The sequence below is a fragment of the Centroberyx gerrardi genome, chromosome 13 (assembly GCF_048128805.1).
Source record: "Centroberyx gerrardi isolate f3 chromosome 13, fCenGer3.hap1.cur.20231027, whole genome shotgun sequence".
NCBI lineage: Eukaryota > Metazoa > Chordata > Actinopteri > Beryciformes > Berycidae > Centroberyx > Centroberyx gerrardi.
The window spans coordinates 26,789,919-26,807,966 of NC_136009.1; the positions used below are offsets into that span (position 1 = coordinate 26,789,919).

The window sequence follows — 18,048 nt, forward strand, 5'->3', positions numbered from 1 at the left end:
GACAAAAAGCACTTTACTGTGCATGTAGAGCACCGTTTCATTCTTTTTATTCTATTTATTTGCTTTTTTTTTTTGTTTTTATTTTAATTTCAGTTTTATTTCTCCTTTTCTCTTTTGCATTACGTAGATGTCAGTCTGTAACTTGGCGCAGACAACAGTGGAATTTATTCATTGTGTCCAAACTGCCTTCCGGGATTTAAATTAGTGTTGTGAGGAGCAGGGCATTGGTGGAAGCCACCCCAGTGGGATGATGGGAAATAGTGCATACAACAGACTCCATCTTGTTTGGTTCTAACAGTGAGGGGAGTGTTTGCATGTTGTGTGGTACATGTGGCACAGTTGTGCAAATTTATGTAGCTTAATTGTGGGTCATAATTAGCAAATCAGACGGTGTATTGTTTTTTTTTGTTTTGTTTTACATATTCTCATCCATATGCAAGACTAACACTTTCATCTCATCACAACAAGACTCGGATCCTTTCGTTTACATCCTCTCGAAGTGATTTTTTGCGGATTTATCCTTTATTCACACTAGATGACTTTTTGCTTGCCAATTATGGAATCTCACAAACTAATTTTTACACCAGCCTGGCTTTGTTTGCATACCGTTGTTGACTATCGGTAAAGTTACTTGCAACTAGTAATCATCGCTGGGTGCTGGTTGGTTTGAGAGCGCCTTAGTGTTTTCTTTCTGATATTTTTTTTTTTAACTGTAAAGAATCACTGCTTCCCTCAGCTGTTCCCCCAGACGTTCTTACTATGCGCTGACACTGCTAGCGACGACCTCGCCGTGCTTCTGTCCGCTGGCCGATTTTGAACTCGCTGATCGCTCGCTCTAGTGTTTCAGCAGCAGGCGGGGCATGTACGTATCCGCCGCCGATGGGCCGCGACCCAATTTTTGCTTGATGACGAATGAGGAAATGAGGCTCCTGTCGTTTTTTGTACGGACTTTTGGTGAGTTGTTTCTCCAGTTGCTGGCTGTGTGTGTGTGTATGTGTGTGTCTTACAAAAGCGCGTGGCTCGTCGGGGGGTCAGTTGAATTTTCCCCGCATTGTGTTCTGGGAAAAGCAAGCTATCGTAATCGCCAGCCGGCACCTGTAACGCTTTCCTCGCTTCTCGTTTTCCTATTAAACTGTGGGATAATACTATCAGCAGGCACATAACTGCTGAGGGAAGACGCAGCTCGTTTCAGGCAGCCAGTAGTCTCGATTCAGGCTATATTTTATGAAACGGCCGGTTCTCATTTGAAGCGGTTCGGCTTGTTCTGGAGTTTGAGGCAACGTTGGTGGAGCTGGGATGGGGAAATTAACACCAGCTACCATTCGGATGCTTGGTAAATTTTGGCTGTTAGTGTGACACTTTGGCGGGGATCCAACCATCATTTGGAGGTCCTGTTCGTCTAAATATTCTAAATAAAAGTTCCTGTAAAATAGTCAAAGTGATGAAGGTTTATTTTGGGGATTTGTCAGCCAAGTGCAAGTTTTCCCATCCTGCCTAAAACGCACCGAACTGGACATGGGTTCAATTGGGAGTTGTGGTACAGAAAGGTGACTGCAGTCAGACGGTGGGACGTTTCTGTTCAAATTCATTCAGTCAGTGGCATGTTTCTAGTCGTTTCCTCTAGGTGTTGGTGCTAGACGTCGAATCCTGGAATCTGTTACTGCAATTCATCTGATACTGTATGTAGAAAATACTTGATTTATGATATTAACAGAACTTTTGCACTGTCGGTCTTCTTGTGTTTTTTTTTTTTTCTGAGTCGCAGACAAAAAAATGATTAGTTCATCTTAACCTGAAGCAAAAAGGGAAGAATCTTTTACTCCTGAAAGTAAAGGAAGAAAACAAAAAGCGGTCTTGCTGTCTTTTGAGCCTGTTCAGTTTTCACGCAAAATTCACTTTTCCTGGAATGATTTCAACCCGCCACTCTATTTGACTAAGGAAAACCCTGCAATGTTATTTCCACTGTTGACACTTTTACTGAAGGTTTTGCTCTTGTTTTGTTTTTTTTTTTTTTTGCTGCCATTTGGATGCCTATGAATCATATTGTAGTGTATGTACAGGCTAGCAGCTTTTTCTTTTTCAACATATTCTCACTGCGCTCAGTTTAACGGAGTTGTGCATTTTTTGCGTCACGTCCAGCCAGTTCTGTTTTCGACGGCACGTTAACGCATGCCAGTATAAAATTTTCATTCTTTTGTGAAGGAGTTGCTGTACGTGTAGACATGCGGTGGTTTGGCTTTTGGCCTTTTTGATTCAGTATTAATGAGGATTTTCATTTAAGAAGGGCTGATGACTATGAAAAAGTGAGAAAGCGGTTGAATAGATCTAGAATATTTTACCAAAACTAAACTGATGAAGGTAAATGATGAGTGGGGTTGTTTTGGAATGTAAGTGTGGCTTAGCGTTTTTGCCATGATGGAATATGAGCGAGTTTTTTGTTGGCTAATCCGAACGGTGTCGAAGCGATCGTCCCTGCGATCCGGCTGATTTAAATGTTGTGTAGCAGCAGTGAGCGGTGAACTGGCAGGCGAAGCAGGGGAGTGTTGTAACGGGGACGGGATCAGGCAACATTTAAACTGTAAATCCTGTAAAAATCCCAATCCTCGCCGTGAGTTCGTTCAGCTCCTTCCTTCCCTCGGCGTTGAGTCTTTACCACTAGAGCTGTGTTTCTCCTTTTTTATTTTATTTTTATTCTTCCGTCGGCGCCTATCTGCCTCTCCTAGCTCAACTCAAATGCTTTCATTTAACACGTTTGCACACATTTATTTGTCTTTTGAGTCAAAAAAAAAGATTCACCGGAGCACACGGAGCTTCTTGCCGCTTCACATCAACGCGGGCAAAATGGAGCAACTGGTTTGGCCGGCAGATGTTGCATTTTAAAGCACAGAGTAAAGGAACCGTCCTTCACTCATGTTGAGCTGGACGGTGTTTGGCGTTCAGGGTGGAGGAATCAACGCTACACCAGCCAAATGCAGATTCATGTGGACGTGATCAAACACATTTTTTGGATGACAGATTGTCATTCGGGCCCTGGAGGAAAACGCGGCAACCAAAAACATTTTGACTCTTTGACGTTAATGTGAAGCAGCAGGAATACAGATGCAGGGTGGGAAATTTAATCGTTGGCAAATAACCAAACATCACTTGAAGCTCCTATTCTGTTTTTTAAAAATCGAATCGGCTTGGCAGGTGAAATATCGAAAGCGGCTCGTACATCAGCCACCGACTGTAATTCGGAGTCTAAAAAATGTAATTGGCTGATAAAATATTGAATTTGGCTGGTTAATTTTGGGATGTAACGGTCACTTTTAGGCAGACGGGTGCGTCGCCCTCCCTGCTCGCACGTGTGCTCCGGTTAATCTTTTGAAGTCGTCACCTCAAACGCTCAGCACCCTAATAAAAAAAACCACTGCACTATACACAGTATCCGTCGGGGGGGCAACGTTAACCCGTACGATGCGGACCTTTTGCGTGTACCGGTGTCTCGCCGAAGTCTTCCTGCAACAAGAAGCATTCTGGGTAATCCCACTAAAGAGGAAACAGGAGCCCGTCTGGAGAAGGGAAAGCTTCATTTAAAAAAAAAAAAAAGCCTGTACTCATGGTCATAGCTGCTTCTGATTTGGACGCTAAATCTTAAGTTTGCTAAAAAAAAAAAAAACTTTTTTGGGTTTTTTTTTCTTCCTTAAAGTTTTTGATTCTGAAGGACTGAGATGCACTTGGATGGGTAGAATTTTTTTTTTTTTTTCCTCATTGGTGGAAATGGTAAACCAGATGAAAATGCACCATATCCGCTTATTTATAAACCAATGCTGTTTATTCCATGAGAAATATCGTTAAGTTTTCTTTTTAGGGAGGAGAAGAAAAATAGAGACGCATCGAGGTCTCTATATATACGCAAAATGTAAGATTTCCATCCAGTGTTTGAGAAACTTGAATTTTATTTAAACTTGAAAAATGACTTTGCCTTAACTTTTATACAAGACAAGCATAGAGTTTATTTCTTTTTCGAAAACCCCAAAATGTTAACCAAGCGTGACACATGGAAAATATTTAGTCGTACCAAACGTCACAAGTCTTACTGAGAGAGAGTACAAATCTAGCAGCATTTTCTTTCTTTTTTTCCCATTTCTTTGTTTTTTGTTTTTTCTTTTGTAAAATGTACGAAAAAGAATCTCATTTTGATTGTCCTTTTTTTGTTTCTTGTTTCATAGTTTTCAGGTTGTTTTGGGGGAAAATATAAACCTTGTAAATGCAAAACTAGTCAATACTGTATTAAATATGTGCACTTTGAAGTGTGTGCTTTGCTTGTACAGTTGTAAATACTCAGAAAAATATAAGAGGTACCTTAAAATGATATAAAAAATATATTGATCTCGTTGAACTATTAATGTCGCTATCGAGCTGGATGTAGGATATAAAAAAAAAAACTTAATGTTGTGGTTTGAAAATATTTTTCTTTTTACCTTTTTTTTTTTTATTTTATTTTTTTGGTGTGCAGAGTTTGAATTCTGCCCCGCTTTGCGACGTGGGCAGGTTGTCTGATTGTAAATTTTTTTTTTTTCATGATGTCATTTTCATTCCATTTTTCCTACCTGTGCGGTCGCACCTGGCGTACAGGTGTGTGTTCTCTCCTGTCGCCTGGCCCCGCCCCCTCACTGTGCACAATTGGGAAGAGCCTGTGGTACTGAACTGACGAGCATCTTATCACTGACCTTGACAAGGTCGCGTTCCCACCAGGACCCTCAGCTTCTCTGTATCCGTACACTTTCATTGGAACGCACTGTTGCCCGTTTCCCAGCAGCCTCGTTTTTACTAGAGGTTCGAATTCTTCAGCTATTTAGGAAAAAAAAAAAAATGCACTACATGTCAGATTTTCAGTCGAGCAACAGAAGTAGCCACAAGGATTTGACTGATTTGAGTTTTTCCAAGGCTGATACCGATATTTTTCGGTTAAAGATGCTGATATTTTGCGCCGATATTCAGGGTTTCTGACAGAATATTACTATTTTCAGGGTAGAAAAGCTTCTGAAACATCATTTAGACACCATGACACCAAAACTCTCCATCAAAATCCCATGATAATAATAATAATAACGCATTCATGCATACTCAACTGTACAATAAATATATAATAAAACCGCATCACGTCCATATCAGAGGCGGACAGCATGTCTTGACAATATCTTAATATTAGACGATATCTAATAAAAGGACAATATCAGCCTGATATATCAGTAAACCTGTGTGTGTGTGTGTGTGTGTCACCCTGGCAGCCGTGACTCGCTCTTCCTCCAGCTAGATAAACACAGAGAGAGAGAGAGAGAGAGAGAGGGGGAGGAGCCTGGTGGGGGCGTGGCCTCAGCTGGCTGCTGTCAATCTGATGTGTGACGCCCCGAACACGATATCAAAGCGGACCACAGTAAAGCACATTTTAAGCACAGAACCATTGACACCTTGTTATCTCATGTTGAGCCTGCAGCATCATCCAGTCGCTCAGGGAGGGGAAGTGACTGCTGCCGCCGGCCAAAGCACGGCAAAGTTTGTCCAGAGGCCCGGGACGGTCGGCGACGCCACCCGCTCTTTGTTTCGATTTGTTGCATTCAAGTACATTTCGGCAAAAGTAAAGTGACTCGGTGAAATGTCGCTGTTGCGGCGGCCGGCCCGAGCAAAAGTCAGTTTCCCTCCCGGATGAGAACGGATGAAGCATTAATCGGTTTGGAGCCAAAATCATTTACACCTGGTCAATGTTGTTTATATGTTAATATTGTTTTTTTTTTCTTCTGGTTTGTCTGTTTTTATTTGAGGCTTGTTATTCATAAAGATGTTCGTCGGCTTTCATCACCCCTCCCCCCCCCTCTGAGAAAATTAATGTACAAATGATTTCTTTTGTTGTTTTGTTTTTGTTTGTTTGTTGTTTTGGGGGCGGGGGGGGGGGGGGCGGTAGACATGCCAGTGTTTAGGCTCAAATGGAATCATAGTGTAGTTGGTATTTTTACACTTGTTTCAGAAAGAGTTTTCTGGCACATAACATACGCAGCGTGCGTTGTCTTTTAAATCATTTGATCACATGTGGACTGCATTTGATGTGGCAAAGAATACCAATAACTGTGCCATTATACAACTATTAATTTTTGTCTGACTGGGCAGTTTTGACTTGTACATAGCTGAGCGCTTGCCACCTCTGGCTCTACTTTTTTTGTTTTTGTTTTCTCTCAATATGTGACTTGCTTGTTACTGATGAACAGCGAAGTCCATCAAAGACTTTTCCGTCTGGGGAAATTTGAAATGTGACACCACTGACTGTAGGAGAGGACTTGTGCGTCGTGACTTGCATCTGACTCGGCTGCGGTCGAGGCTCGTCTGTCCCGTCACTCGGCGCAAACGCAGACGCCGATTTGTGCATCGCAGACCGGGTTTCCACGAACGATCGCAACTGTGAATGTGTCCACGTGTGTATGTGTGTGTGAAATAAATGTACCACCTAGAGTCGGCGGTGGGGTGGGGTGTGGTGTGTTGTGGTGGGGTGGGTGGGGGGGGGGGCCCCAAGTCCAAACCGATGCAAAATTTGACTCTTTTTGACGTCGAGTGGAAGTCGATTCCCCGGCGAGGACGCTGCCGGCTGTAAAGGGATCTGCCGTTGTGTGTGTGTGTGTGGCGTTTTCTGATTCTCAGCACTGTCGACGAAAAGACCGCCGCAACTTCTGCAGCCCTCTCCCGTCTCTCCCGTCTGTCCGGCACTAAAACCCGAACGCCCGCCGCGGCGTTCTGCAGAAGCTCCTCCTCTCATGCAAACTGCAGCTGGAGCGTCGTTCTTCATATCAGCCTGTCGCTCCCTGCCTCGGCTCCGCCTCCTTCCTCTTCGCCCGTTTTGACAGTGCCATCTACTTTTTTTTCTTTTTTTTTTGCAACGGTTGCAGCTTGTTGTAAAAAAAAAAAAATGGACCCCCTTGTTTTTTTTTGTTTGTTTTTCTTTCTTTTTGTTTTTTTTTAAAGCAAAGATATAACGAATGCACATGAACTGACTGGAACGAGACTCGTCTCTCGATCTCTTTATCAACTCACTGTGGTTTAACTCATTAACACTCTCACCATGCTACGCTAACGGCTGTGGACAATCGATGACTCCGCGTTGGGGGTTGGACAGAGATTTTGGCTAACGACACCTTTAACAGATGTGGAACGGAGGTTACGTTCACGAGGGCTTTTGATTTTTTTTGTTTTTTCTTTTTTTTTCTTTTTCTTTTTTTTGGGTCTTACCTATTCTTCCATCGAGACTGGAATCAAGCGTACATGTCAGCTATAGATAATTTAAGTTACTCTTGTGTCATGATGTAAAACTGTCTAATTTGGAGAAAAAAATGTAGCTTACTGAAAAATAAAGATTTAGGCACTGTTGAGGAGCCGGCGTCCGAGTCTAGTTTGTGTGCAGACGAATTGTACCGTTGTGTGAAAATCTTGTAACTGTGATTGTCATGTTTTCATTTTAATTGAAGGATTATGTGTTCCTCTATAGGTTGAGAAAATTCTCCATCCGCTTGGTTTTATGAAACCTTTTCAAAACCAATTGGAGAACATCAGAAATGCATCGTCATCAAGCTGAGATTTACTACTTTGCACGGTTTAGGGTTTGTACACCGGGTCTAGAAAGTCTGGAATGTATTGAAAATGTTTTAGATAAATTCCATGTCTTGAAAAATATGGGAATTGCAAAAGAAAAAGCCCTGAAAAGTATGTAAACCTGTTTTTCTGTCCTGATACACATATGACAAATTGATTCAGATGTATAACTCACTGTAATTTTTATTGTGATATGTATTGGAATGAAGAATTATCTTTATAGTGTGACATGGCCTAGTTGACCGTCATATTACCGGGCCGCTATCAGCATCCATCATGTTGAACATTGACCGAAATATTCAAATCCAATCAATGTCTTGTGAGGTTAGTGATTTTGAGGTGGAGAAAAGTGTAGGATGGTTCCTCTTGTTTTTGGAAGTTATCCAGCAAAGTATCCCATATCAGAGGAATTAGACACAAATTATCGATAAAATATCGTAGACCGAAATGAGGGAAAACATTTTATTAAAGCACAAATAATCTCGCCTAGCCGTAACTCCCAAGTCATCCGTCACCACAGCTCTTTAAAGCAGTGATTCTCAGCCTTTTCCATATCAAGGATCCCTTGTTTAGTCCACATTAGAGCCACAGACCCCCATTTGATGAGATTTTGGACCCAAATCTGAGAATATTTCTATTGTTAGATATGATTTGGTCCAGAATCCCATGACTATCTGTATTGTAGGTAGAGAGATAACAGAGAAACTATGATCAAAACAGTCATTCTACATTCTCTAATTGTGTTAACTTCTTGTAAATGAACAACAACAATTCATCAATTTGCTGGGGACACCCTGGAACTCCCTCAAGGACCCCTGGTGGTCCCCAGACCCCACGTTGAGACCCGCTGCTTTAAAGAGGTTGAAGAGATGCTTGAGTTAAAGGCAGAAAACGTCTGAAGTTGTCCTGCTGGTTGGAGACTTTCCCCATAACCAGACAGTTTGGTCTGATCCCTGCAGCAGCTCATGTGTCCGTCCTGTTGAAGTTTAATTCAGTGAACCTCCATCAGGACTGGAGTCCAAACCACCGTCGTCGAGTTCAAGCCAGTTCCAAAACAAGGTCCAAAGGGGGACGAAACCAAGTCAAGACCAAGACTAGAGGAAAGTCAAGGCCTATTCAAGACCAAGACAGAAATGTGTGTAAATAAGTGTAAATAAGCAGAGGTGGGGACTCGAGTCAGTTGTAATAGCTTGAGACTTGATTTGATGCATGAAGAGAAGACTTGAGACTTGACTTGACTTGGGTTCTGGTGACTTGGGACTTGACTCTGACTTGTACTCTGATGACTTGAAAAGGTTTCTAAAGTCTTGACTTGAGATCTTGTGTTTGTGTAAATGACTCAGATTGAAAGTGATGAGATTTGTTCCAGCAGACGACTGAATTTAAATTCTGTTTTCTGAATTTGTATGGAATGATTGAATTTATTGAAGTTGAAACTGATTATAGAAATCAAACTCATGATGCTCTTACCAAGTTTTTATCCTATTAAAACCATATTGCATTGAAAAGTCCTAAATATTTAGTTTTCTTTAAGATATTAAATTGATACTGGACTCTTGATTTGTTCTGACTTGACTTGCTGTTCTACATTTAGACTTGAGACTTGACATTAATGACATGGACTTGACTTGGACTTCACCTCTGCTATCCAGATATACAAATAACACTTAAGCAGTTTCTTATGGATAAACAGATGATCTATGTGCAGGAGATCTGTACCAAACCCTTCAACATCCAACTAATCAATGCGTAGAAGATTGAAGACTGTTTCATACTCTACATATGTGTGATCCTTTAAACTGTTGGTAATGCTGGAGAGAAAATAAACAGGTGGAGGAAAACATCATGGAAGATTTTAGATGGGCAGGAAAGAGTCAAGTCAGCATCCAGTAGTTTAGGAGACAGTAGGTAAACTATTATAAGAACAAAAAAATCTAATCTAATTCCAACATGCACTGCAAAATGATTGAGGGAAATGTAAACTACACTTAGAAGTTAAATGGGCTGTAACTCTAAACGACATCAATATTCTCCGTGAAGCGATCTGGGCAAATAAAAGTTTAAATAAATCCATATTTATGAGCATGAGCAGCTCAGACAAGACACCAGGGAGCCAGACTGTCATCTGTGATGTGGCTTCCAGCAGGAACCACAAGCTTAATATTGCAGTAAACACTCCCCCAGAAAATCCTATTCAAGACACTTCAGCAGGACTTCAGGCTGCTGACGGACACATTCGCTGTTGCTGGGATTCAACATGTGATGTTTAAGTTATGGGCCTGAAAGGAATAGTTCACCCAGAAATGAAAATTATGTCATGATCTACTCCAGTTGAAACACAGGTGAAGTTTGTCCATATAACACACAGGGAGGCTGCCAGCACAACTCCATAGCAGCCTTCTCCAAAACAACTGAAGTCAGTGGGGACCAGTTCTTCAGAGTTCCAAAAAGACCTACAGTATATTTACACCATAATTTAGTGCACATCTTAACTACAGCTGATTGATTTGCAACAAATAATGGTGTATAGGTCTTTCTATTCAGTGTGATTGTTTGGCTGTTTTTGTTTTGGAGCTCTAAAGAACCGGTCCCCATTGACTTCAGTTGTTTTGGAGAAGGCTGCTACCAAGTTGTGCTGGCAGCCTCCCTGTGTGTTATATGGACTAACAAATTTCACCTGTGTTTCATTTGGCATGAGGGTGAGTAGATGATGACAGAATTTTCATTTTTGGGTGAATTATTCCTTGAATCTCTAATCTATGGAAGCCCATATCTGCCACCACAAAACCGCACACACCTTTTTTTTTTCCATCAAGTGAGATTTTTTTCCTCAATATTATGACTCACTATCTCATAATTATGAGATTTTAAGTAATATTTATGAGATCTTTTAATTATGAGATAGTATCTCATAAATATTACATATTAAGTCATAATTATGAGATAGTAAGTCATATTTATCAGATACTATCTCATAATTATGACTTAGTATCTCATAATTATGACACATAATTAAGAGCTATCTCATAAATATGACTTAAAATCTCATAATTCTGACTTAGTATCTCATAATTACGAGATAGTGAGTCATAGCTATGAGATACTAAGTCATAATATTGAGAGAAAAATCGCACAAAAAAGTTATTCTTGGTACTTCCACTGTCACCTTTCCCATATTTTCCAAGTTATTTTCTAGTTTTTCAGCTGTTTGTCTTTTCTCTTGACGTGAGCTGCTTCAACAATTCTGACCTTCATAATATGCATTTTCTCAATTATATTAACTCTAAATGTGCCAATACCCAAACTAACTAGAGATCCATGACTAATCAAACTATTTGAGGGCGCAGGACAGGAGGAGGCTGCGGTGTGAATCCTCTGAATGAGTTTGTGGATCAGAAGAACCCGACTGGCAGATCAGACTGGGAAGCCGCCAGTTTTCCCCCCACACCGAGGCAAAAGAGATGCAGCCTCTCCTCGAGTCTTTGTCATTTTCTCTCACAGGAAAAAAAAAAAACACACACATTGGAATTTCAAATGAAAGGAACTGCAAAGTTAAGAGGCAGCTTTGGCTTCAGAGTCCTTAAATCCCCTCCAGCAACCTCAAGAGGTTTATTCCAAGATGAAATATCAATGTGGAGGAAAAATAGACAAAAAGAAGGGAAAAAAAGAGAGAAAAAAATACCCATTTATTGAAAAAAAGTGCTATCTACTCTTAAAAAAATGATCACTGACATTATAGTGAAACTGATTTTGGGGGAAATCCATTCAAGTTACTCGCTATTCTAAAGTGCTTGGCCACAAAATACAAACATATTTCAGTTTATTGTCCTGTGAGGGAAATTTGGTTTAAGGCAGGCAGGGTTTAAAATAGAAACACCAAGCAAAGTCCTTAAGTTTTGTCCCTTTAGTGTGTTCCTGAGGAGATTTCTGAGATCCACCTCCAGCGTCTCAGTCTTCATCACCGAGCGCTTCGCCAGATCTCAGGTTTCACACACATCTCCTGCAGTGTCTGATGAAACTATCTGTTATGCTTTTAAACTACAGGCTCAGCAGCACCTGTGTGGAAACCTGGACTGGATGTTAAGAGGAAAGGGAGGAACGACAATGGGGTTATAAATCGACAAAAAAAAAATACAATGCCTCTCTCTATCCCCCCCATTCTTCCATCCTTCCTTTGCTGTGGAAAAAATGCAAAACCAAAATCCACAACCAAACGCCGGACGAGCCATTGTTTCCCCCTAGACGGAGACAAATGTTTCCTGTTTACTGGTGAAATGATTCTGTTTCCCTCTTCTGTGATACTGGTTTACAATGTGGCTTCATCTGTCGAGCATTTTACATCAATAATTAAGGAAATGAACATTTACCATTACGAGTGTCCTCCCTTGTGCCTTTAAACTGGGGTGAGCGCCAAAGGAAAAACGTGGCTCGGCTCGGATGTTTGAGGAAGAAGAAAAACAAAGCTGGTGCATTAGAGAAAGGAAGAAGAAATTCAGCTGCTCTTGGAGGCCAAAGGATTTCTAAAAAAACTTACAGAAAAACCAACATGTTTGGGCAGAATCTGAAGGAGCAGGTACAGCTCAGCCCTGTCTGTTGTGTACCAATCTGAACATAGACATCATGTAAACATTTAGCGTTTTACAGATTCCCCACTACAAAAACGGAGACAAATGGATCCAGAGGAATTTAGGTTCACATTTTCATATATTTGGCCCATTATAGATAGCTAGCAGACTCTAGCCGGGAGCGTATCTATGTTCCCAGGGTCCTATGTTCCCCAGATTTATATGGCACATAACGGGAACATGACAAAGGGTCCTATGTTCCCAGGGTCCTATGTTTAACCCTAACCCTAACTAATCATATTAAGCGAATACAGAGCTGGGGAACATCTTTTACAGTTTCCCATTATGTGCTATATAGAGCTGGGGAACATAGGATCCTGGTAACATAGGACCCTTTGTCATGTTCCCATTATGTGCCATATATCTGGGGAACATAGGATCCTGGTAACATAGGACCCTGGGAGAGCACATATGTAGAACTGGGGAACATAGGACCCTGGGAACATAGGACCCTTTGTCATGTTCCCATTATGTGCCATATATCTGGGGAACATAGGATCCTGGTAACATAGGACCTTGGGAACATAGGACCCTGGGAGAGCACATATGTAGAACTGGGGAACATAGGACCCTTTGTCATGTTCCCATTATGTGCCATATAAATCTGGGGAACATAGGACCCTGGGAACATAGGAATGACTCCGTCTAGCCTAGGTAGCTAGCTAGTAGCTTTCTAGTGAGCTAGCTAAATTCAAGCAGTTGTGGTTGTTTTTCCCAAGGTTGCTAGCTAACTTGGTAACTGTTAGGACCTGAAGTCCTGTGTTGAAGTGAAGTAGGCTAATGCTAGTTTTATTTGTGCCAATCTTTCGGGTCAATTTGTCCACCACAAGTGTTCAAAATGGCGGCCGTATAAGTTAACAGCACACGTCATAGTAGGCTATGTATCTATGTTCTCTACTCATATACATATATATATGATCAATGATTTTAATGTGGACATTGTTAAATTAGAATTTTGTTTTAGTGGTTAAATTTAAAGTTACTGCATCTGCAAACGTCCAACCTTTTTCCCAGGCAGTTTCACCAGACGCATCACAATTGGACTTGATCCTGATTGGCTCCCTCGCTAAAGAATTACTGAAATCCATCCAATCAGGTCAGTTTGCAGCATTTGAACTGGAAAGCCGCTGCTGACGGCCAATCAGGATCCAGAATTGTGAGGATTTAGTCTTCGAATTCATTCATAAATAAAACCCTTTTGACTAAAGAACACTTATTTGAAAAACATCATGAGGAATATTTTTCTTAACCTGAGCCGTAGTATATTTGGAAAAAAAATAGTGAGAACTGAATAATGACCTTTAAAATCAATCAATCAATCAAAATACTTTATTCATCCCTCAAGGGGCAATTCAAGGCAGCGAGTTCATATACAAGAGACCGCAATATACAATCATTCATACACATAAAGACGAGAAGAAAACAAGATATAAAATAGACAGATTAAAAAACATTTGGCTAGGCCACAATATAATAAATACTATCCAGTTCTGTCCAGTCCAGAGGAAAGTGTGAGTGCTTTTATCAGTCTGCTGTGTGAGAAGACCATTCCTTACATTTCTTGTCCACAAGTCTGTTCACAAGTCTAAACAAGCTTTCTGGAATAAAACAATAAAACCTTTAAAACCTTTAAAAAAAAAAAAAAGGCCTGTAATCCAGATTTCCCAGCTGGCTCAGTGTCTTTCAGTCCTGATGCGAGTAAGAGCCACAAGATGGCAGTGTGTTCACAGACAGCAAGGATCATCCTGTCCTCAACTCCACTCAGCACAATCCCATTAGTCCCCACACACACACACACACACACACACACACACACACGCACACACACACACACACACACACACAAGCCTTCTCCTTGATCCAGGCGTCATGCGGCCTGTTTTTCTCTGACATTAATTGAATGCCATTTGTTGCGTTCACAGCCGCCTGGTGAGCAACAAGATGATGATGATGATGATGATGGAGCAATTTGCAGCCACTGCTAAATCCTTGACATCTCCTCCTCTGATCTCCTCTTAAGCTCAAGCACTCCCCAATGCCTCCCCCCCCCCCCCCCCAACACACACACACACACACACAGCCTCCTAACCCTCCCCTTCCCTGTTTACCGCACCACCCTTTAGCATTCCTGATCTGTTTCCAATTAACTGGCTCACACAGCTGTTGAAGTGGAGCTGAAGTGGGAGAAGGAGGCGCAAGAAGAAGAGTGTGTCTTTGAAGCCCAGTTTGGAGGGAGTGGGTGGGGGAATAATAATAATAATAATAATAATAACTAGAAGAGGCAACATTTTCTGAAGAAAATTTGTGTGCTTGCTTCAGTTTGAAAAGCTAGACAGTTGAAATCATTTGAAACAGTTTCAATGTCTTTAAAATGTGAATATATGGATCTTAAGCAATTTACTTGGCAGTCAAAAGTCCTGTAGTTATCAATACATGGAAGGATAGGCAATGATGTTTCTAAAAGTCGTAGTAGCATGGACTGTAGTAAAAGCAGCAGATGCTGTATCAGTAGTAGAAGTAATAGAATTAGCAGTAGTAGTAGTATTTGGACTATCAGTATTAGTAACAGTAGAAGTAGCAGTAGTAGTAGTAGTAGCAGTAGTAGGACGTGTAAGTCATAGCACCAGCAGTAATAGAAGTAGTAACATTAGTAGTTAGTAGGTGTAGTAGCACTTGTAGTTGTAGTAGTGGTACTAGTGCAAGTAGTAATAAGGGCAGTAATAGTGGTGGTGGTGGTAGTTGAAGTAGTAGTGAAAACATTTGTCATTCTAGTAGTTGTATAACATGTAGCAGTAGTAGTGACAGTTGTGGTAGTAGTACTTGCAGTACTAATTGCAGTAATAATAATAATAACAATAATAATAATAATAATAACTTTATTTGTATAGCACCTTTCTAAAAACAATGTTTACAAAGCTTTACATACAATAAAACCCACAGAGACAGTGATGTAAAACTACCACAGCGCACACAGATCAACACATGATTTCAGTCTTAGTAGATCAGAAACAAGGTTTTAGCACCCGCAATGCGATTTGCACTGCTGCAAACCTTTAGTAGATCCGGGCCCTGGATGTTAAAATCATGTATCAAGTATTAAAACTCTGTGGTATTTAGGCATGATGAGAGGCAGAAGACAGACAGAAGGTCAGAGAATTCCTGGATGAAATCATGGTTCAGTTTCGGATGTCTGTAAACTAAGACACACAGTAAGGGAGTCTTACCATTTACCAGGAAACTAAGTGATGGGAAAATAGATGAATGCCATTAGAGCTACCCAGCCACCACAACCAGATAGCCTGGGTTGATGGAAATGAGTAAAACCTAGGGGTGTAGCTTCAATCAACGGAGTAGAATCACCTAGACTCAACCAAGTTTCAGTAGTAATAATAATAATAATAATAATAATAATAATAATAATAATAATAAACTTTATCTGTATAGCACCTTTCATGCATAAAAAAACTCAAAAGTGCTTTACAATTTAGCACTAAAGAGAAAAGGCATAAAACAATTTAATAAAAACAACAAAAACAAGTAACATTGAAAGAGGGATAAAACAGTGCAAATAAGTAGTAATGAAAAAAATAAATTATCTAAAAGCAAACCTGAATAGGTAGGTTTTCAGTAGGCTTTTAAAAATGCCCAGAGAGCTCGCAGGTCTAATGTCCTTGGGCAGAGTGTTCCAGTTTTGGGGCATAGTGGGTAAAAGCAGCTGCCCCGCTCTTTTTGTGGACTACGTTGGGCACAGTCAGAAATATAAGAAGGTGCCATGCCATTCAGGGCTTTGTAGACGAGTAAAAGGACCGTAAAATCAATTCTAAAAGAAACAGGGAGCCAGTGAAGGGAAGCTAAAACAGGAGTAATATGCTCTCTCTTCCTGGTTTTTGGTCTTGCAGCAGAGTTCTGAGTAAGTTGAAGTCGCTGAATTGACTTTTTTGGAAGACCAGTGAGTAGGGCATTGCAATAATCTAACCTACTGGAAATAAAAGCATGAATTCATTTTTCAGCATCATGTTGCGTTAAAAATGGTCGTACTTTGGCAATGTTTCTCAGGTGAAAGAAAGCTGTCCTGGTGACTTTGGTGATGTGGGCGTTAAAACTCAAATCAGAATCTAAAGTCACACCAAGACTTTTTTTTACTTCTGATCTAGTCTGGTGAGCGAGGTCTCCGAGTCTGTTTTAATAAGATTGTCCCTTTTGAATTTGTTTCCAATTAAAGGTATCTCTGTCTTTTCCTCATTCAATTTTAAAAAGTTGTCACTCATCCATTGATTGATAGAAGCCAAGCAGGTCAAGGAATATAAGGCATTTGGGATGGTTGGTTCAACAGAAATGTATAATTGTGTGTCATCTGCATAACTATGAAAGCTGACACTGTGTTGACTAATGATATGACCTAATGGGAGCATGTACAATGAAAACAGAAGTGGACCAAGACAGCTTCCTTGTGCCACGCCAAAGAGTATCTCATATTTCTTGGACATGATGATTACCAAGACCAACATAAAACTTTCTCCCTGTGATGTAGGATCGAAACCAGTTCAGAGCAATTTCTGAGAGACCGACCCAATTTTCCACCCAAAAATATTACGGTCGATAGTGTCGAGAGCTGCGCTTAAATCTAAAAGGATGAGGATTTGACACTTTGTCTGAATCAACAGCAAGTCTGACATCATTTAGTATTTTTACAAGAGCTGTTTCTGTGCTGTGATGTGATTGGCTCTCAAAACCTGATTGGAATTTCTCTATGGCTTTTCTCCAGTAATCATAAAAAAAATCTAAATTAAAAGAGCTAATAAACTCATGGCAGATAAAAGACTTGTTTGGGTGAAGACCATCATGCTTAAGTAAAATAGGTCTCGCCCAGAAGAGGTCAAAGTTAGTTATTCATGCCCCAATGGAGGCACAGTGGTCCTTTAGCCATGAATGAAAGTCCAAACAGTCTTGACCGTCTCTCTGTACCTGAGAGGGTCTGAGATGAACTCGCTTTCCTGGGTCAAGAAGAGCAGCAATTAGTGTTTGGAAGTCTGCCTTTAAGACTTCTGACTGTTGTGCTTCTAATGTCATTGGTGCCCACATGGATAATGATGCTGTCAACGTTGCTGTAGTTGGGACAGGATGTGGGGTAGCCTGCGGTGAACGTCCCGCACCTGCGCACCATGGAAACACAGTGGAGAGCCTGAGGAAGGCGGCAGCTGAACATCCCGGTCCATGGAGCTGCCAATCACCAGAGTGGTTGTAGTCGAGTCCAATCGGGTCTGGGAGTGGGGAGCGGGAGAGGAGAATGGTGTGAGGGATGAGAAGGGGTCTGGACTGGGAAGGGCAAAGGGGAGGCAAGGTGGGTGGGATGGGAGGTTGGTGCCGGGCCGGTTGGAATGATGGCGAGGGGGAGAGGAGAGAGGTGGAGAGAGGTGGACTGCTGCATACACCGTCCATCTTGATAATCCAGTGCCTGGAAACGGTTGGTGAGCTGTATGCTTGGTGGAGAGGATGGAAGAGTGTGGCGGTGGGGTCTCAGCAACCCAGCAACAGGAGGCCGGGGGGGGGGGGGGGGGGGTCTGGGTAGCAGTGGTGGTGGTAGTAGGTGGCTCTTGAAAAGGCAAAGTGGTAGTAAAAAGCCGTTGTCCTGCAGTCTGGGCTGTTCCTTATTGCATTACTTCCCTGGAGTGTTTTGACAAGTCCCATAGCATCAATCAGCCTATTTTGCATATCTGAGTATCTGATGCATTTATTGCAGGAATCGATAAAATCCTCTTCTAAAACTATGGTAAACATGTCGCAGAATTCACATTTTAAAAAACCT

The 18,048-nt window shown here is 41.2% G+C and overlaps 1 protein-coding gene across 1 annotated transcript in view; it reads right to left on the reverse strand.

Annotated features, from left to right (window-relative positions):
* The window catches only part of LOC139925914 (tripartite motif-containing protein 16-like), a 303,498-nt gene that overhangs the window by 101,326 nt on the left and 184,124 nt on the right, over window positions 1–18,048 (reverse strand). The gene's annotated exons all lie outside the window — the stretch shown is intronic.